The following is a 17,860-nucleotide window of genomic DNA, read 5'->3' as shown; positions in this document are numbered from 1 at the left end:
TTACTACTAAAACTACCGAGTAGGTTGAGAAGACTCTTGAGAAGACTTCCTCGCGCAAATCCAGTAGGAGCCAGCTAACCCCTGTTGAGGGAACCGTCCCATCCACATCTGTAAGAGAATCCTTTGTCCCAAGCAAAGTTCTGGAGGGTACTGTTGAGGACCCTACTGAAGAGGTTAACGATTCTTTGAAGAAGGCCTTGGCAATCCTCTAGGGGCATGTGAAAAGGGTGTCTGTGTCCCAGGGAAACTTCTTGGCTATCTTGGGCACTAGATCACTAGAGAACATCAACAACAATCGTCTCCACGATGTTGTCAGGGTAAGTGCTCCATCAGCCTGATATTTTTATTTTTAATTATTATCTTTGTTAATTCCTCTAATTTCCTTCTTCTAATGTTGCAGGGCATCTTGGCACTTAGCTACGCTCATCACCGGGTCAAGGTGGTGAACAAGCAAGTGAATGGCTTGCTGAAGGACTCTGAGGAGAATGCTTCCTTAAAGGCCTAAGTTTCTCAGCTAACCGAGCAGGTCCAGGAGCTGCAGCGAACTTCTGAGCAGGTTACCAAGGATAACGAGGGTTTCCAAGCTGCTGCTGAACAAAGGAACTTGGATGTCAATTGGCTGGAGAGGAGGGTGGAAGTACTGAAGGACATTGCCAAGAGAAATGTTGCTGAGGGGGGAGCCGTCCAAGAAGAGAGGGACGAACTAGCGAAGGTCCTTGATGAAGAGAAAGCTGGAAGGGCTACTAATGTCGTGGCCTATGAGGCTTTTGGAATGAGTACTTTCTACGACTTCTGGGTGTGAAATAAGGGGGTTGACTACAACTATCTATGGGAGGATTTTGATGAGCTTATGCAGTACTGTACTAAGCGAGAACTAGCCATGGCCCAGACTATGTCCATCGAACATATTTTAGTTGTTCAGGACCCAACTTTCTCTATCGCTGAACAAGATAACACTCCTGCTCTCGAGGATTCAGCTCTGAAATGGCATGGAAAACCCCCTTCTGTACATAACCTCGCCCAAGATTAGGTACCGAGCAACTTTCCTCATAAGCTTCCTGGATTCATTGTGATTACTAGGCAAGACTCCGTGTTCTAGATAAGATGCAATCGGGGTCATCCAGGATGGAGTATCGTCTATCAGAAGGACTAGTTCTGGTAGGTTGATACTAGGTTCGGTCATGTATTCAATAGGAACCAGGTTTGCCTTTTCCACCACAGTACTGCTAGCCAGTATAGACAGTGCATCTACTGTGGCATTCTTTTCTCTTGGTATCTGTTGGATGGTGTATTTCTTGAGCTGAGCGAGCAGGTCTTTGATCTTAGTGAGATAGGCCATCATTTTTTCTCCTCGAGCAATGTACTCAGCGAGGACCTGATTGACAACAAGCTGGGAATCACTGTATATGTCCAAGAATTCACCCTTCACTTCTTTTGTTAACTTTAGGCCTGCAATTAATGCTTTGTACTCTGCTTCGTTATTAGATGCATTAAACCCAAAACAGAGTACACAATGGATGCGTTGCCCTTCAAGTGTGATTAGCAAAAGATCAGCCCTGGACAGCTGGTCGGTCGATGAGCCATCGACGTGTAGCTTCCAGACTTAGAGTTCTTCTTCGAAATGAATAACATTAGATTCTGGGTGTTTAGTATTCCTCTCAACACCTGTATCGAGTGTTGATCCAGAATGTGATGGTTGTTCGGCCATTTCCTCATTTGTCTCTAGTATACTGGTGCATTCAGCTACAAAATCTACGAGAGCCTGGCCTTTAATTGTTGTTCGGGGCTAGTATGTGATTTCATATTGCCCAAGCTCTATAGACCATTTGAGTAACCGGCCAGAGGTGTCTGGCTTTTGCAGGACTTAGTGCGATGGTTGGTTGGTAAGAACCTTTATGGGATGAGATTGGAAGTATGGGCGAAGTTTTCTGGAAGACAATAGCAGGTAGTAAGTTAATTTTTCAATATACCTGCTCACTACTTTGATCAATCTTTTATTGACGTAGTAGACGGGATGTTGGATCTTGTTTTCTTCTCTGACCAGGACTGGACTGACAGCGTGTTGAGTTAATGCTAGGTATATGCACAGTTCTTTTCCCTCCAGAGCTTTTGAAAGGATTGGGGGTTGTGCCAGCTGCTTCTTTAGAGCTTGGAAGACTTGCTCGCACTCCTCGGTCCATTTGAATTTCTTTGTATCTTTGAGGATATTGAAAAACGGAATACATTTATTAGTAAATTTGGATGCGAATCTGCTTAGTGCTTCTATGCATCCTATAGGCTCTGTACGTCCTTGATCCTAGCTAGTGAGGGCATGTCCAACAACGCCTTTATCTTCTTGGGGTTTGCTTTAATTCCCCTGTAGTTCATTATAAACCCTAGGAATTTTCGTGACCCCACACCAAATGAGCATTTCAGGGGGTTCAATTTCATTTTATACTGCCTCAAGATGCTAAAGCCCCCAACCTTTTTGAATTTCACTAACATATCATCCACGTAAACCTCCATGTTATTTCCTATCTGGTCTTTGAACATACGGTTTACCAGCCGTTGATACGTGGCTCCAACATTTTTCAGACCAAACAACATGACTCTATAGCAGTATAGCCCTACATCTGTGCAGAAACTGGCGTGCTCCTGGTCGGGTGGATGCATGCTTATCTAATTGTACCTCAAGTAGGCATCCATAAAGGTTAATATTTCATGACCGACTGTAGCATCCACCAGCTAGTCAATTCTCGAAAGTGGGAAGCAGCCTTTTGGGCATGCTTTATTTAAATCTGTGAAATCTATGCACATCCTCCACTTGTTATCAGGCTTCGGTACCAATACGGGATTGGACACCCATAGTGGGTAGAAGGCTTCCCTAATGAAATTTTTAGTTCAAAGCTTCTCCACCTCCTCCTTCAATGCCTTTGCCCCCGTTTGATCTAGTAACCTCCTTTTTTATGGTACGCGCTTGAATTTTTTTGTATCGATGTTGAGGGTGTGGCTTATAACGGTTGGGTAGATCCCCACCATATCATCATGAGACCAGGCGAATACATCTTGGTTATCCCAGAGGAAATGGATCAAAGCGAAACTTATGTTCCCGGACAACCCTTGTCGGGTGTTTTGGGTAAAGCGAGACTTCTTCTAATTATTCGACTGGACACACCTCTGTATCAATATTCTATTGAATTATAACATTCTCTGGCAACTAGTTGATTCCCCTTGAGACCATCCTATACCTACTCGAGTTGGGAATTTGACGAGCAGATGGAAGACTGAGGTGACTGATCGGAGGTCATACAGGGCTGGTCGGCCTATCATGGCATTGTATGGAGAAGGGATGTCGAATACTATGAACAAAGCCATTATAGTGCTATTCTTATGTGTCATCTCTACTATCAAGGGCAGCCTTATGCTTCCTGCTGGGGCAATGCCATTCCATGTAATCCCATAAACCAGTTGTTTGCATGGTTCCAGATCTCTGATGTTTAAATTCATCCTCTCCAGGGTACTCTTGAATAGGATGTTGGCAGACAAACCATGGTCAATCATCATTCGGGCCATGATCATGTTGGTGATTTGCCCTACTACCACCAAAGGGTCATTATGAGGATGATGTACGTGACTTGTGTCTTCCTCGTTAAATGTGATGGGCTCACACTTGTAGCGAGGTTGTTTCAGATTATACTCCTAGACAACCAGTACATCTTCCTCTTGCTTGTGCCTAAGGGATCGAGCGTATCTCTCTCGAGCTTTGCTGGAGTTGCCGGCCAAAAGCGGTATGCCACAGATCATATCTAACCGACCAGTAACTAGTGGTGGTAGGAGAGGCTGATTGCTTTGATACTGTTGAGACTGTTGCTGAGGAGGTTGTTGAGGATGTTGGCCGGCAGTCGGTCGTACATACCTCTTCAGATGAGCATTGTTTTTCCGAATGAGGAATTCTATCTCTTCCTTCAGTTGGTTACATTCATTGGTTTCATGACCATAGTCATTGTGAAACCGGCAGAACTTAGTCATATCCCGTCTGTTATCATCCTTCCTCATTGTTAGAGGTCTTCTGTGCGGTACGACTGCCTGGGTAGCGTTGAAAACATCTGCACGGGGCTCCAACAAGATGGGGTAAGTAGTAAACCTAAGAACATATTCCCGTGGCTTGGGCTGCTCGGTGGTCTTAGGCTTCTTATTGTCATTCTGGTTACCGCTACTTCCATCCCCATTACTACGTTTGTCATTCTTAGCCCCATTCTTACCTCCCTCTACAGGGTTAGTGGTATTCCCAACATCTATTTTCCCCTGCTCGACGTCTGTCTGGGTAGGATTATCCACCTTCCGCTCAGCTTCCTCAAGCTTGATGAATTCCTCTGCCCAATCAAGGAATTCTAGGGTGGTACTCTTAGACTTCCTTTTCAAACTGTTCAAGAATAGACTTTTTTATTTGACCCCTGAATTGATGGATATCAACTTACCATCATCACTGAGGGACTTCACTCTGGTGGCTTCCCGCATAAAACATTGAATGTAGTCCTTTAAAGGTTCATTATGTCTTTGGTTTATGTCCACTAGGTCATTCAGCTCGGCCAGAAAGGGCATAGCCCTAAGAAAATTGGGAATAGAATATGCATACAAATCCATCCCATGATGTAATTGACCCTGGTTGTAGCTTGAAGAACCATTGCTGGGCGATTTCTGATAGGGTGTCTGGAAAGATTCTACACTTGGCATCATCCCGAACAGCTTGGAGATCAGTTTGCAGTTCGAAGTTGTGAATGTGGGTTACTGGGTCTTCCAGTCCAGTGCAGATCTTCCATGTTAGCATTTTGAACTTGACAGGTATGGGCAACTAATTAATTCGTTTTGAAAATGGGGAACCTCTCTGCCTCTCCATTTCAATATCTGTTAACTTGGGGGTTGTCAAGTCCCTTACCAGTCGGGTTAACAGATCTAGATGGGCCTGGATGTTAGGGTTTGCAACTGCCTGGGGTTGTCTTGCATTGCGGACCTCATCCATTCTCGGGTCCCGAAAAGGCTCAGGTGGAGCTACGTTGTTCGAATCCCAATTTCCCCTGCTACAATTAAGAGCACCGCAAAGGTCTTCACCTCCCATGGGGCCCATTCGGTTGAAAACAGAGTTTGGCCGAGGCCTGCCCCCATCATTCTGGCTGTTTACTCGGCCTGGTACAGGGGGTACTCCCTGAAACCCTCCACCTCGGGGTGGTTGGTTGTTTGGGATATCCTGTCCTTGTGGGACAAACAGTCCTTCGGGTTTGTTACCTCTCTCATCCTGGTTATTCTGTTGTCAAACTTGGATCGCTGCCTCATGGTGGTCATACCCATCAGCATAATGGGGTCTGTATGCACTACTAACTTCGAGCTCTTCTATTTGGGATCTTGGTTGGTATTCTTGGTACTGTTTATATAGACCAGGTTGTTGTTGGTAATTTTGGGGCTGGTCGCTCCTATTCGGTGCTAGTGCTCGGAGGTTTCCATCCCATCCTGCCGCACCAGGATTTTTGTCATGGCCACTGCCATGAGACCTCAGCCCAAAGTTTCCTGCTTTGTCCTGGACCATATAGCGCCTTGGAAGGACTTATTCATCAGCTGGTAAGGTCGTCTATTGTTGTTGGCTTGGGCGCCCCGACCAGATCTATGATTCTTGACTGGACCCTGATTCTAATTCTAAGGTTGAGCCTCTGGTCCATTTATGGCTCCATCACCAAAACCAAATACAGGATGACGTTGTTGGTTGGGGGCAGTTAATCTAGCTGCAGTCCCCACACCATGAGTCTACTGGTGTTGGATATAATTGTGAATGGATTCAGCAGCCTCCCTAGTTCGACACTCCATGTCTTCCTGACATGCCTACAACTCCTGGGAATGTTGATTCATCCACTCTTGGAAATCTCTCCTTTTTTTTTTCCCGAAAGACTCATTAAGGGCCTCCTGAGCAGTAGCTAGCCCCTGGTTCATGGTGGCGAGATGATCTTGCATTTTACCAATGACTTCCCTTATCTGCTCAATTTCAGGGTCAATTCCTTTGATATCTACATAGGGCTCATACCATCCAGGAACTCCAACTCTTGGTCCTGGCTAGTCGGTACCCCCTGCAGCTACTCCACCCAACGCTCCAGCATGGGTGATTCTAGCAGAGGCTACAACTCCGCATCCTGGTGCAATGGGCCCATCGGTTCGCCCCCTGACACCAGATGGGTTCCTAGGCGGCAAATCACCTCACTGCCCATTCACATTGCTCATCGATGGGACTTGGTGAGAGACTTTAGCCTCGGGCTCTAGAGGCTCTTGGCTTGACCTTCTGATTGAGACTACTACCCTTGTAGCAATGGAATCTGAATGTGATTGTCGTAGGCTCTCAATGAAAGCACCAAAATGTTGACTAGATTTTTGGTCAACTAACACGGAGTTAAATTAATTAATTAGAGAGCTTTCAATTAGACAATCAATGAACAATAAATAAGCCAAAAACCTAATAACTATAAGAAATAAATGACAAAAAAACACTAGGATTATATAGGTTTTTCCCCAAGAAATGGTAATGACCTACTTCCTCTTATATTTGTATTGATTTTAAGGGTTTACACAAGATAACCAGTGAAAACAGGTAGATTTCTAGGTGTAAAAGACAATACAGAATGGCAGAATGGCTGCTAAGTATCAAGCCAAGCTGCTCGGTATGTTTCTGGTGCTGATTGGTAGGCTATTTTTCGTGAACCTCTTCCACTGTGGTGGAGGGTTTGTATTTTTACTATCCCTCTCGCCCAAGGGTTGCACCTGAGCATAACTGATGGGGAAATATCCTTACATTTTGGTAAGTAGCTGCTGTCTTATTCTTCAGTAGCCTTGACCGAGTCTTCAAAGCTAGGCGCTCTTTGCGGATCGTTGGGTGATTCCTGCAGACTGTTAGCGGTGAGTGTACCTACTTTCAGCCGACCAGGTATATATGTCTATCATATCGACCAGTAGGCTTTCTGGTGGTCCTGCCGAGCAGTGTTAGAAAGACCTCCCCTCAAGAAAGGGAAGGGTGTAATTATTTACTGTCTATAAACTGCTTACCCTACCGAGCAGTAACTTGAAGTATACCCTGCATGTATACACTGACCAACATGTTGGGGGGTCTGCCCAGCCTACTCCACGTGCCCAATCTTATTGCCATGTCAAATATGTCAGTTTTTGGGATAACACACAATTATTCCAAATAATTAATTAAATTTTAATTCACACAAAACAAACATTTCAGTTATTTTCTAAAAAAATCAAACAATTAAAATAATACAATGAAAATAATAAAAAATTGGAACACTACAATTACCCACCGAACCATGAGTTCACCTTGTCTTTAGCAACGAGCATACATGTTCGGTCTGTCTTTAGAAACTATAGAGCCTTGGCAGCTCTAATACCAAGTTGTAACACTCTATTAATCCAGGATTGTTATACTGTGTGTTTAAAATAGTGTCTAACTCATTAAGAGATTCGTTTGGACTAAGAAGTGTAAATAAAATTAAAGAAAAGGGTGAAACATTAAAAATTTGGTCAAATGGGTTTAAAATTTTCATTAAGGTTATAAAATGTTTGTTTGGGAACCCACAAGAGTTTAAACCAAAACATAATTACATCAATGTCCCCAAAATTATTGAACTACGGCGACAAAATTGACTGTTGATCTAGTTCCTTAGATATCTCGACCCTGATTATCGAGCAGGCTGAACATGTATGCACCGCTCCAACGCACTCCAACTCATGGCTGGTCTACTTTCACCTTGCCCTTACCTGAACCATAGAACACTCATGAGGCAAGGACCAGTTAGAAAACCCAACACGGCATAATAAATATCCAATTAAACATAAACAATAAATAGTATGCTTCACAGATAATCAACAAGTTCATTTTAGCATATAAATAATTTGCACGACCTGTGACGAGCGAGGTGCATCACTCGGGCGCCAAGTTTACAGCCTTTTCTGGGCGAGTGTGTACAACACCACAATAGTGGCCCTGCTATCACGACCTACATTCTGTATGATTATCGCCGAATATGGCCCATGCCGATCATCCATAGATAATTATAAAGCAATCAGATACACCGAACACAGAAACATGGCCAATTATGTCCTAGGAACCTTAGCATATGATCTCCTAAGGTTACCCATCAAAACCCCTTGAAAACAAACTTGAAACAAAGTTGTCAGCATAGGTTGGTCGATCGGGTGGCCAAAAATTTGAGTCTTCCCAAAATGCAGGTCGGTGCACCAGGTGGCCAAATTTGAGCCTACCCAAAACGCAGGCTGGTGCACCAAGTACCCTAGGTTGGTCGACCAGCTCAAGTCAGAGAGCTATTTTCTACGTTTTCTAGATTTCCAAACTTACCCTATTCTACCCCAAACTCAATTCCTAGGAGATTTTGAACACAATGTCGACCTCAAATCAACAACACAACCATCATATAACATCAAGACACCCACAACCCAATTACACATTAAAACCCTAAATTTTCAAATTTAGGGTTCTAAACTCAATTTTGGCCCAAATATGAAAATTCAAACATCCAATTCATGATTTAAATCTGAGTAAAAACCCTAAACAATTAACTAACATGTATCTAATCCCCATATGCCCATGTAAACAATCCAACATTATCAATTTCGAAATTAAACTGAAAACACCCAATTCCCACCAAGAACAAAAATAGCAAAAAAAAGAAGAACAAGAGAGAAAATCTATACCTCTTGCTGCAAAATTTCAAAATCCTAGCTTGTTGAGGATGACTTAACAGCTACTAATTTCCCTTGAAAGCCTTAATTCCCCATAAAATTCTTCCAACTCAAAAGCTCAAGCATTGTTTTGGGTAGTTTTTGTTTTTCGTAAACTTGAGGAGAATAAAGGAGAGGAGAGGAGTAGTCTAGAACATGTAAGAGAAGTGCTTCAGCCCTTTGCCAAATTTTTATCTAGTTTCATTGTGAAAAGTCCATTTCGGTCCGCACATTTACATAACCTCAAGGGCATGTTAGACATTAGCCATAAAACTCTAATTAATCACAAATCTCAAAATTTACTAACTAATATCCATCAAACACAATTATTCCACAACTTATTCTTATTTCACCAATAATCCCAGACTTTGGAAATTCCCAAAATATCACTATGCTCAACCTAAGTTGGGTATTTTTCCCTGTTGTGATTTTTCCGCTAAAACCGCTAAAAGAGATCCACTCATGTTGAAAATCACATATTCACATTATAATGTTGTCTAAGGAACATAGCATATAAAAGTTACAAATATACCATCAACAAGTCAAATTACAAAAATACCCATTTTCAACAAAAGCGAGTCTTTAAACACATTTAATACATATAATGTCATGAGCACCTTAATCTATTACTTTATAAAAATTTCACTCAATTCATATTAATTTGAAAAATACCATTTTCAGAGAAAATGTTCAGTGGGGCCTTGGGCCCAATAGTTTGAAATAGAAATGTTGTGTCTTTATGCAGTCTTTGGAAATAAAATAAAAGCAATAAGTCCCATTGGCATAATTAAAACATAAATTCTAAATTATTTTTGGCACTCATCTTGATCGTTAATCGTTCATAGGACATCCAACGTCATACATGCCTAGACATTGGAACTTCCCACATCACTATGTATGTGAAGGAGAAACCCTATTGCATACCTGAAAGGGGGAAAGTAAGGGGGTGAGCGAAAAACCTAGTAAGTACAAAAAAATGCGACAATATTCAAGAAGAATACAAGGAAAACTACATACGTATCGTAAACGCATGGCAATACATATCGTAACCATATTATACTCATTATATTCATAATCATAATCATAATCATACATCTTGTGATCATGACACCCTTATTGTCCATGTCCCATATTGAGGTAACCACCAAAAGCATAAACTGGTAAGACCTCTTTTATGAGGTAAACAGGAACTCAAGTCCTCGAATAACATCGGCGCGTTCATCACGCTAACAACATACTTCTTTTCATACAACATACACGCAGACATACAACAATTCATATCATAACATAGTAATTTGTATTTTTCATTACACTTTTGCTTACCATAGGTCATATTTTACATAACACCATAACTCTTGCAATCATATTAGTTCATACTTTTCATAAAATAATAGCTCTCACGACATTTTACCTCATAATTTTCATAACATAAAGAATAGAAATTCTAGCTAACTTCCTCTCCTCAAGTCCAAGCAAAATCATAAAAGAATAATGTCCTTTTTACTAAGTAATTTGCAATGATTTCAAATGAGGAAACATGAATTTAATTAAATAACATATATTTGAGCGTAAAAGTAAACTTGCATATAACATGCATACGTGGGCCAATTCTTAAAACTAGCGTTGAAGTTTGAATTATTTTTTCCATTATTTTCATGTCATTTTCACAAAAATTCAGATTGAATAAAATAATTAGCCACTTGAATTATTACTACTTTATTCCTTTAAATCACACATTTGTCATTTATATATTTTATTACAAAAAATTAATTTACTAAAATAGTTCATTTGCTTTAGTTTGCATAAAATAATAATCTCATATATTATTTAATAATAATTAAAAGAATGTGATAGTATTTTGTAGCTACTTATAAATATTAAATGAATTTCTTGTTCACCTTTAGAAAATAATATTACTTAATCATTTTAAATAAAAAAAACTGCATAAATATAATTGAGAAAAAAAAATCATATTTAAAGTGTGGAAAAATTATATTTACCATATACATAGTCTAAGATTTAATTTATTTGAACACATGTTTTATTTACCTTATTAAAAACAAATTTTTCTCCTAATAAACCAAAAAATTCCAGCAAGAATTTTATTTGTTTAAAATCACATAATTGAACTAAAACCATATTTCTTTCACAAAATAATAATAAAAAAAACTGCATCTGTTTAATTAGATAAAAATCCTATTAACATGTAAAATAAAAATTTCTTATGTCTATATAAGTTCAAGATATCACTTTGAGGCATAACTTATGCATTTTAAAATCTTTTATTTATCATCACCATCAAACAATGAAAAAAAAAACAGCAAGTCTATATTTATCCAATTGCACCACTAATCATGTTAAAACATCACCTATCATTTTTCTACTACTCATACATCCAAAGAAAAGAAATTCTAACATAATCTTGTCAATTAAATCATTGGTATGTTTTTATGATCAAACATAAATAACACATATTACAAGGAATCCCAGGCCGAAACCTATAGCATGTTTCCATTCCTTATTCTTTTCAAAACCTAAGGAAAACCCTAGGATATTCCTAATATCACAAATGACCAGAAGATAGGAAGAGAATTAAAACCAAACATGCTAAATGTTAAGAAATCCTAACATGTTTCTATTATTAAAAACAATGAACACACATAAAACAATATTTGTACCATACATAAGAACCCTAGGTTACCAAAACACAAGCATAACACTTACAAAACTGTAGCATGCTTTAATCTAAAATACATCATAAAAAAATTGATCGAAAATAATTTAAAATAACAAACCTCACATATTTTAAAATAATACAAATTATATACACTACACCATATGCATAGATCTATATTTCTTATTTTTAACCTCCACGCTTGAAAAAATATGCACACATGCCTACACATAAGGCAACACAATCCCATATCACATGTACACATACATGTATCTAAAAAAAAGCATTTATTCATAGTATTAGCATGGTTCTATGAATGTGAGAAAAAAATGAAACATAGAAAACATCCATCAACACATATAGAGAATCAAAAGATCAAAATTAAAAATCAACAATTAAAATAGCAACAAGACAATAACAAGACTAGAGATTCTGTTACCTCCTTTGATAGAAATTACAGACTCAACAAAACTATAGTTACCCTCTTGGACACGCCTAGGATTTTCGAAACCCTTCACAAAAGAAAAAATATGCTCTTAGAATTAGGATGATGAAGAAGGATAATGAAAATATTACTATGAACAAACATTTTTACCCTTAGGGATTTCAAAATCCCCTAATTCTCTTCTCCTTTCTTCCTTTCATCTTTTCCTTCTCTGTCTAGTCCTCACGCTTTCCCTTTCCTTCTCTCTCTAAAATCGGCAACCACAAAGCGTATCCAAGATCTTCTCTTTTCTTTTCCTTTTATTTAACCTAAGAGGGAAAAACCCTAGCCTAATGTGAATGAGAAAGTTTCTCAATTTCATTTATCTTAATTTTGGCCTAAAAAAAATTTACAATAAAAGAAAAATTAAATGGGAAAAATATCAACAACTAAATAAGGAAGCTTTGCTCCTTGCTTTCCCAAGCCCTTACACGCCCACTCTCTCTCCCTATAAATGGTTAGCACACACACTCTCATATCCTTCCCAAATTGACTTACCCAAAATAGCTAGAATACAACTAATGGCCCTATTTCAAATATTTCTACATTAAATAATAAATAATGAGAAAAATCCATTTCCAATTTCTGTAACGCCCTACTATCCTAAAGTCGTTACCATGTGATTTTAAAAGGTGCCATTACCTCGCTAATCGACGTATTAAGCTAAAAAGTGTGAATAAAAATAAAGACTCATTTAATGAAAATTAAGTATAAAGGGTTGGAAATTCATTAAAATCGTAAAAGTATTACATTGGGATCCCAAAATACTGTTTTGAAATATATTTACAATCCAAAGATGTGGGTACAGTCAACCTATGTGAAAAAATCGAACGTTTATAATGTATCCCTCAGAACAACCCCAACATTTGCAGCCAGGTAGGCCAAACATGTACGCACTGCTCCATGCCCTCCAACTCATGGTTGATTGATCCTTTTCTTGCCCTTACCTGCACCACAGAGCACCCATGAGCCTCGGCCCAGCAAGAAAACTTCACAGCACAACATATAATAATTTACTTTAACAAATGCATAATTAATCAAACACGTCAATCAATCTATAAGATCCTATATGAATTCACAATAGTACAACAACACATCACCACAACAAGCACAGCAGCACGATAGTACATAAGCACAACAACATAACAGCACAACAGCACATCCTCACAACAGCGACCTGTGCCGATCAGGGTGCGTTATCAGGCACCAAGTACACGGTCTTAACCGAGCAGGTGAGTACAACACCCTTTGAGGATCTCGCCCTGGCAGCCTGCATTCAGGATGCTTAATGTCGAGCGCGACCTTTTCCGCTTTTGGCCTTTGCAGATCTCGACCTCTGCTGATTTCGACCCTTGTCGTTCTGTCACAAACACATGTATGAAATTATAGTTGCAAACCATACACACAATACTAAGCACAATATAGCTCTATGGGCACAGACAATTTTCTTACCTTGTGTCCCTAGCATACAACCCAAAGCGTTCCCGAGCACAATCCCTAATCCTGAGCCCGGGTGGTAAAACCTAGTCACAACATAATGATAAATAGCCATCACGATCTAAATCAATTAAAAGACTTCGGAATAACATACTAGCCTCTGGGACCTCGAATTCTACTAAAACGGGTAGTATAATCCTGCCCGAGCCTTAAGATTTGAGTTCCCGAGCTTAAAATCCTTAATTGGCCAATATCCCTTATTTGAGCCGCGATGCATTGCAAGTAATAGGGCCTCGAGGCTCTCTTCTAAGGACATGGGACGTGGCCCGCCTCAACCTGGACTGCGACGCCTGAAGAACAGGGTCGCGGCTCGAGCCCAAAACCCAGAATTTCCTACATTTTTCTCAAACCAAACTCACCAAAATCTACCCTAAATGATACCCAAACCTAGAATTCCTTATAGGGCTTGCATCAGTACAAAATAATCCCTATAATTAGCTCAAAAACTATTCTATACTCCTTCCAAAAATAAAAAAATCAGTCTAAGTCAAAAGCTTAGCTAAAGCTCAACTAAAACAAAGAAAATTCATAAGAAAACCTGTACTAAACCTTACCTTGATCATAATTTTGCTCTTGAGTTGATTCTCAAGTAGTCCTAGCTTGATTCCCTTGTCCCCAAGCTTCAAATCCTCCACTTCTGCACTAATTATCCATGAGTTTCTCTAGCCCTCTTTGCACACCAAGGTAGAGAAAGAGAACATAACAGTGAGAGAGGAAGAGAGTTGCTGAGCTAAGTGTTCCTTCTAGTTTTGGTTTCCTTGAGCTTCTACAGAAGTCTAGTACTAAGGCTAACTCTATCCTTTGATAAAAAGACTATAATGCCCCTTAGTCACAACCTTATCCTTTAATGGCCCTAAGGGAAAAATCATCATTTTCCACACTTCCTACTAAACCTCGAGTAGCCTTATAAATTCTCAATTAATCTCGACATACCCAAATAATTACATGTTACCCATTCAACCTTGAATGCATACTGCATTCCCAAAATACCCCTTGGCTCACCCCGAGCCGCGTATTAGACCTCGTTGTGATTATTACGCTAATCCGCTCACTAGGATCGCCTTAGACCACACATCTCAAATATATCCCCATAACACTGGGGTCTCACTCATAACACATACATAATTACATTTATGCCCTCAATGGGCCAAAATTACAATCTTGCCCCATTTTATAGAAATTCGCCCACATGCATATTTAATACACATAAACATGCATATCTAGTCACATTACCACACAAATCATTTATATCACACAATCACACGTATAATCCCTTAATCACACATATAATTCCAATTAGGCCTTCCATGCACAGTAATCCAGGCACACAACCTTAATAACAAATTCGGGACGTTACAACTATCCCCTCCTTATGAAAATTTCATCCTAGAAATTTATTCAAACATCTTGGAATACTGATTCCACATACCTAACTATACCTCCAAAGTCAGGTCCTTTACCATTCCACTTCTTTGCAACACTTTCACAAGAACGATAGTCTTAATCTGTAACACTATATCTCTTTTATCCAGAATTTCCACTGGCTTTTCCTTACACACAAGTTTCGCTGAATTTCCACGGTCTCCTCACCCAATTAGGGGTCGTACTTGACACCCCTTTCTTTAACTTTGTCACAGTAACAGCTTGTGAGCCTCTACCCATGCTATGGTTAGGCCAATATGTAGGCCCCTGGCCTAATCCCTATTAGGATGTCACAAATATATCAAATCTAGAATCAAACCCCTCTTTCATTTCCAAACCATCTTATCCTTGTTACTTCATAATACTTAGAGAATACAAAGTACTCAATCCCGGAACTCCACATTCCCATATTTAAATTTGTGAACTCTTATACCCTTTTAATAACGCAGACACTCCTGCTCTAATGATCATTAATAATTTGACTAGTCCCCCAAGCCAATTCTGAACCAGGATACATCCTATTCCTGGGTTCATTTTCCGGAATAAGCACTTCTCGTTCCCTATGTCATAATATCCTACACAGAGCCACTATATGACCTTTTTTCCAGAACCTGAGAATCTATGGGTCTCAATGTGACACTATTGACTTCGGTGTCCAGTGGAGACGTACGGTCTCCTTTCATACACGCTCCCTCATTTGATATCTCACTCACACAACCATAGTGTGTTACCCAATAGGTAAAGTCACAACTTTTCGTATCCACTGTCCTCTTCTACAATCTGAGGTGATCCTACCTTAAGGTTCATAATTATATTTTGCCATACTTACTCCAGGATACCCTAGAGTCATAATATCCCTTCTGGCTTCCGGTTATCATCTTTCACTTACTAAAAGAACAGGCCATGCGCCTCCCAGTATACAAATTTTTGGACTTAACACCCATTCAAACTTCTGGGATACAATAATCGTAAGGGGTAACCTAAGGCTCATCCTGCATCTTCCACTCAATGCAGCATCCATCAAATCACTCATTCGATCCACATATCTTAACCTATCTATAGCAAAGTGGTAGGATTCTTAACCATTCCTACAAAATATTCTTTCTGTGTTTCATTGTTCATTCATAGAAATATATCTGGCAATTATCAATCACAGGTTCCAAACCAATCCCGGTCATTACTTCATTCTAGCCATGGCTAACCGGCATTACTGTCAACTCGACATCTAATGTAGAACATCTAAGTCCTTATCCCTTCATCCACTATGAGGTACAAACGATCACTCTTTTAGTGTATATACGGGCGCACCCTAAACCATGACGCACCACACTAATACTCCATGTTCTAAGCAAGGACAGTGTCCATTGCACCAGCCTCCTGTACCAGTCCATCACATGCATATTCTAATCCCATGGCGTGTGAGCCAATCCCATTTCGACCTTTAAGAATTGGGCATAAAATTATCCATTCAAACAAACCTTAGGTTTCTATGTTACTTTAATTAAGGGTATAACGATCCCCGGAGATGTTTCAAGTAAAAGTCGAGGTGTCACCAGTCTCTTCATGCTTTTAACATCCTAAGGCATTCCTTTACCAATTCTCTTGCAGCTTCTATCTTAACTGAACCATATGCAATCCTATCACCTCCCATAATGTGACCTTGAGTATCATCTGGAGAAGTCAGAACTTATTCATTCTGGAGCCTTACCTGTGATCCCTACTTCTCAACCTCGGTAGTATCAATATAGGTATTACTTGTATTTTATTCTTAACAACAAGTAGTCCAAAACATTCTTGATCGAGCTAGATATGACCTTTCCAAATCATCCTTGTATTCTCCACTTGTTAAGTTTACATGGGCCGTTGGATTATTGATCGGTTCAAGAGCCTTCACTAATAACCCATCACATCAAACTTGGTGCGAGCGGCAATTCCTGAAATGTGCCTTTCCTTGATCCTCAGCTAGTAATAACCGAATCGAGGGTCAATTCCTAAGAGCATTGTCCTACCCTCGCAATCGAGCAATGAATCCTTCATTCCTGACAATGGATACTTATTCTTAACAATTATTTTATTTGGATACTTATGCAGTACACATTCTGGTAGACTTGGCCTTCTTCTTGACAATTGAGTTGACGTGTCTCATGATGAGGTGCTCCGTCTAATCAACCCTCAAGTTAAATAACTTCTTCTTCAACTGAACCTATAATTCTTTCTTGTCAACTAGTGTCATTCTAAATGATGTCCCCAATATCGGTTTTATCCCTTCCAAAATCTCGTAGCATACTCGATTCCTTGACACGAAAGAAATTCCAACGAATCCTTGTCAACCCATGTAACAATCCCAATCAATTATTACTACTAACTTTCCACCCATAATACTCTGACCCATTTCTTGGAAATTACCAACTTTCCTTACCAAACACAAGATCTCAAGCCCCGTAGCGTAATAACCATATGGTATGTACCACGTATCTATGTTTCCACTAAGAGATATGCAGTGCCAGAATCAATCAACTAATATAAAAGTACAGGAACTGGAAAGCTGACATGCCCCCTCTGAGGGACTAGCCTCATGCTCTAACCGTGTCGAGACGAACACTCGAGTTGGGGTAAAGCTATCTGTACTATTTGGTTCTTTCGTATTTGACTTCGGGAAATTCTTCTTGATGTGCCCTACTATTCCACATAAAAAACATTCCTTCGCTCAACATTAACCCAGATGGCGTCTCCTGCACCCGTCGATTACTGATTAACTTCTCGAGACCACATCGTCGCCCAAGCGGCCGCCCTGAATACTATGACCCCTCCTGTCACGACCAGGAGTAGTAGAACTATCAGTGGTATTTCTTTCCTGGTTACTGGGCCTCCGCCCCTATCTGATCTCGTAAATTGGCATAATATTGCCTGAGTTTTCTGCCCAATGACACTCTCACTCTGTGTCCCATCTCCTGTGTCCTCTATAACAAAGGCCCTCCCTACTGCCGAAGCGTAGGTAACAATCTCATATACTAGAGCGATCCTAA

This window comes from Humulus lupulus, chromosome X, assembly GCF_963169125.1.
Source record: "Humulus lupulus chromosome X, drHumLupu1.1, whole genome shotgun sequence".
Classification (NCBI taxonomy): Eukaryota; Viridiplantae; Streptophyta; class Magnoliopsida; order Rosales; family Cannabaceae; genus Humulus; species Humulus lupulus.
The sequence above is the reverse complement of the archived record's forward strand: the minus strand, read 5'-3'. Positions refer to the sequence as shown.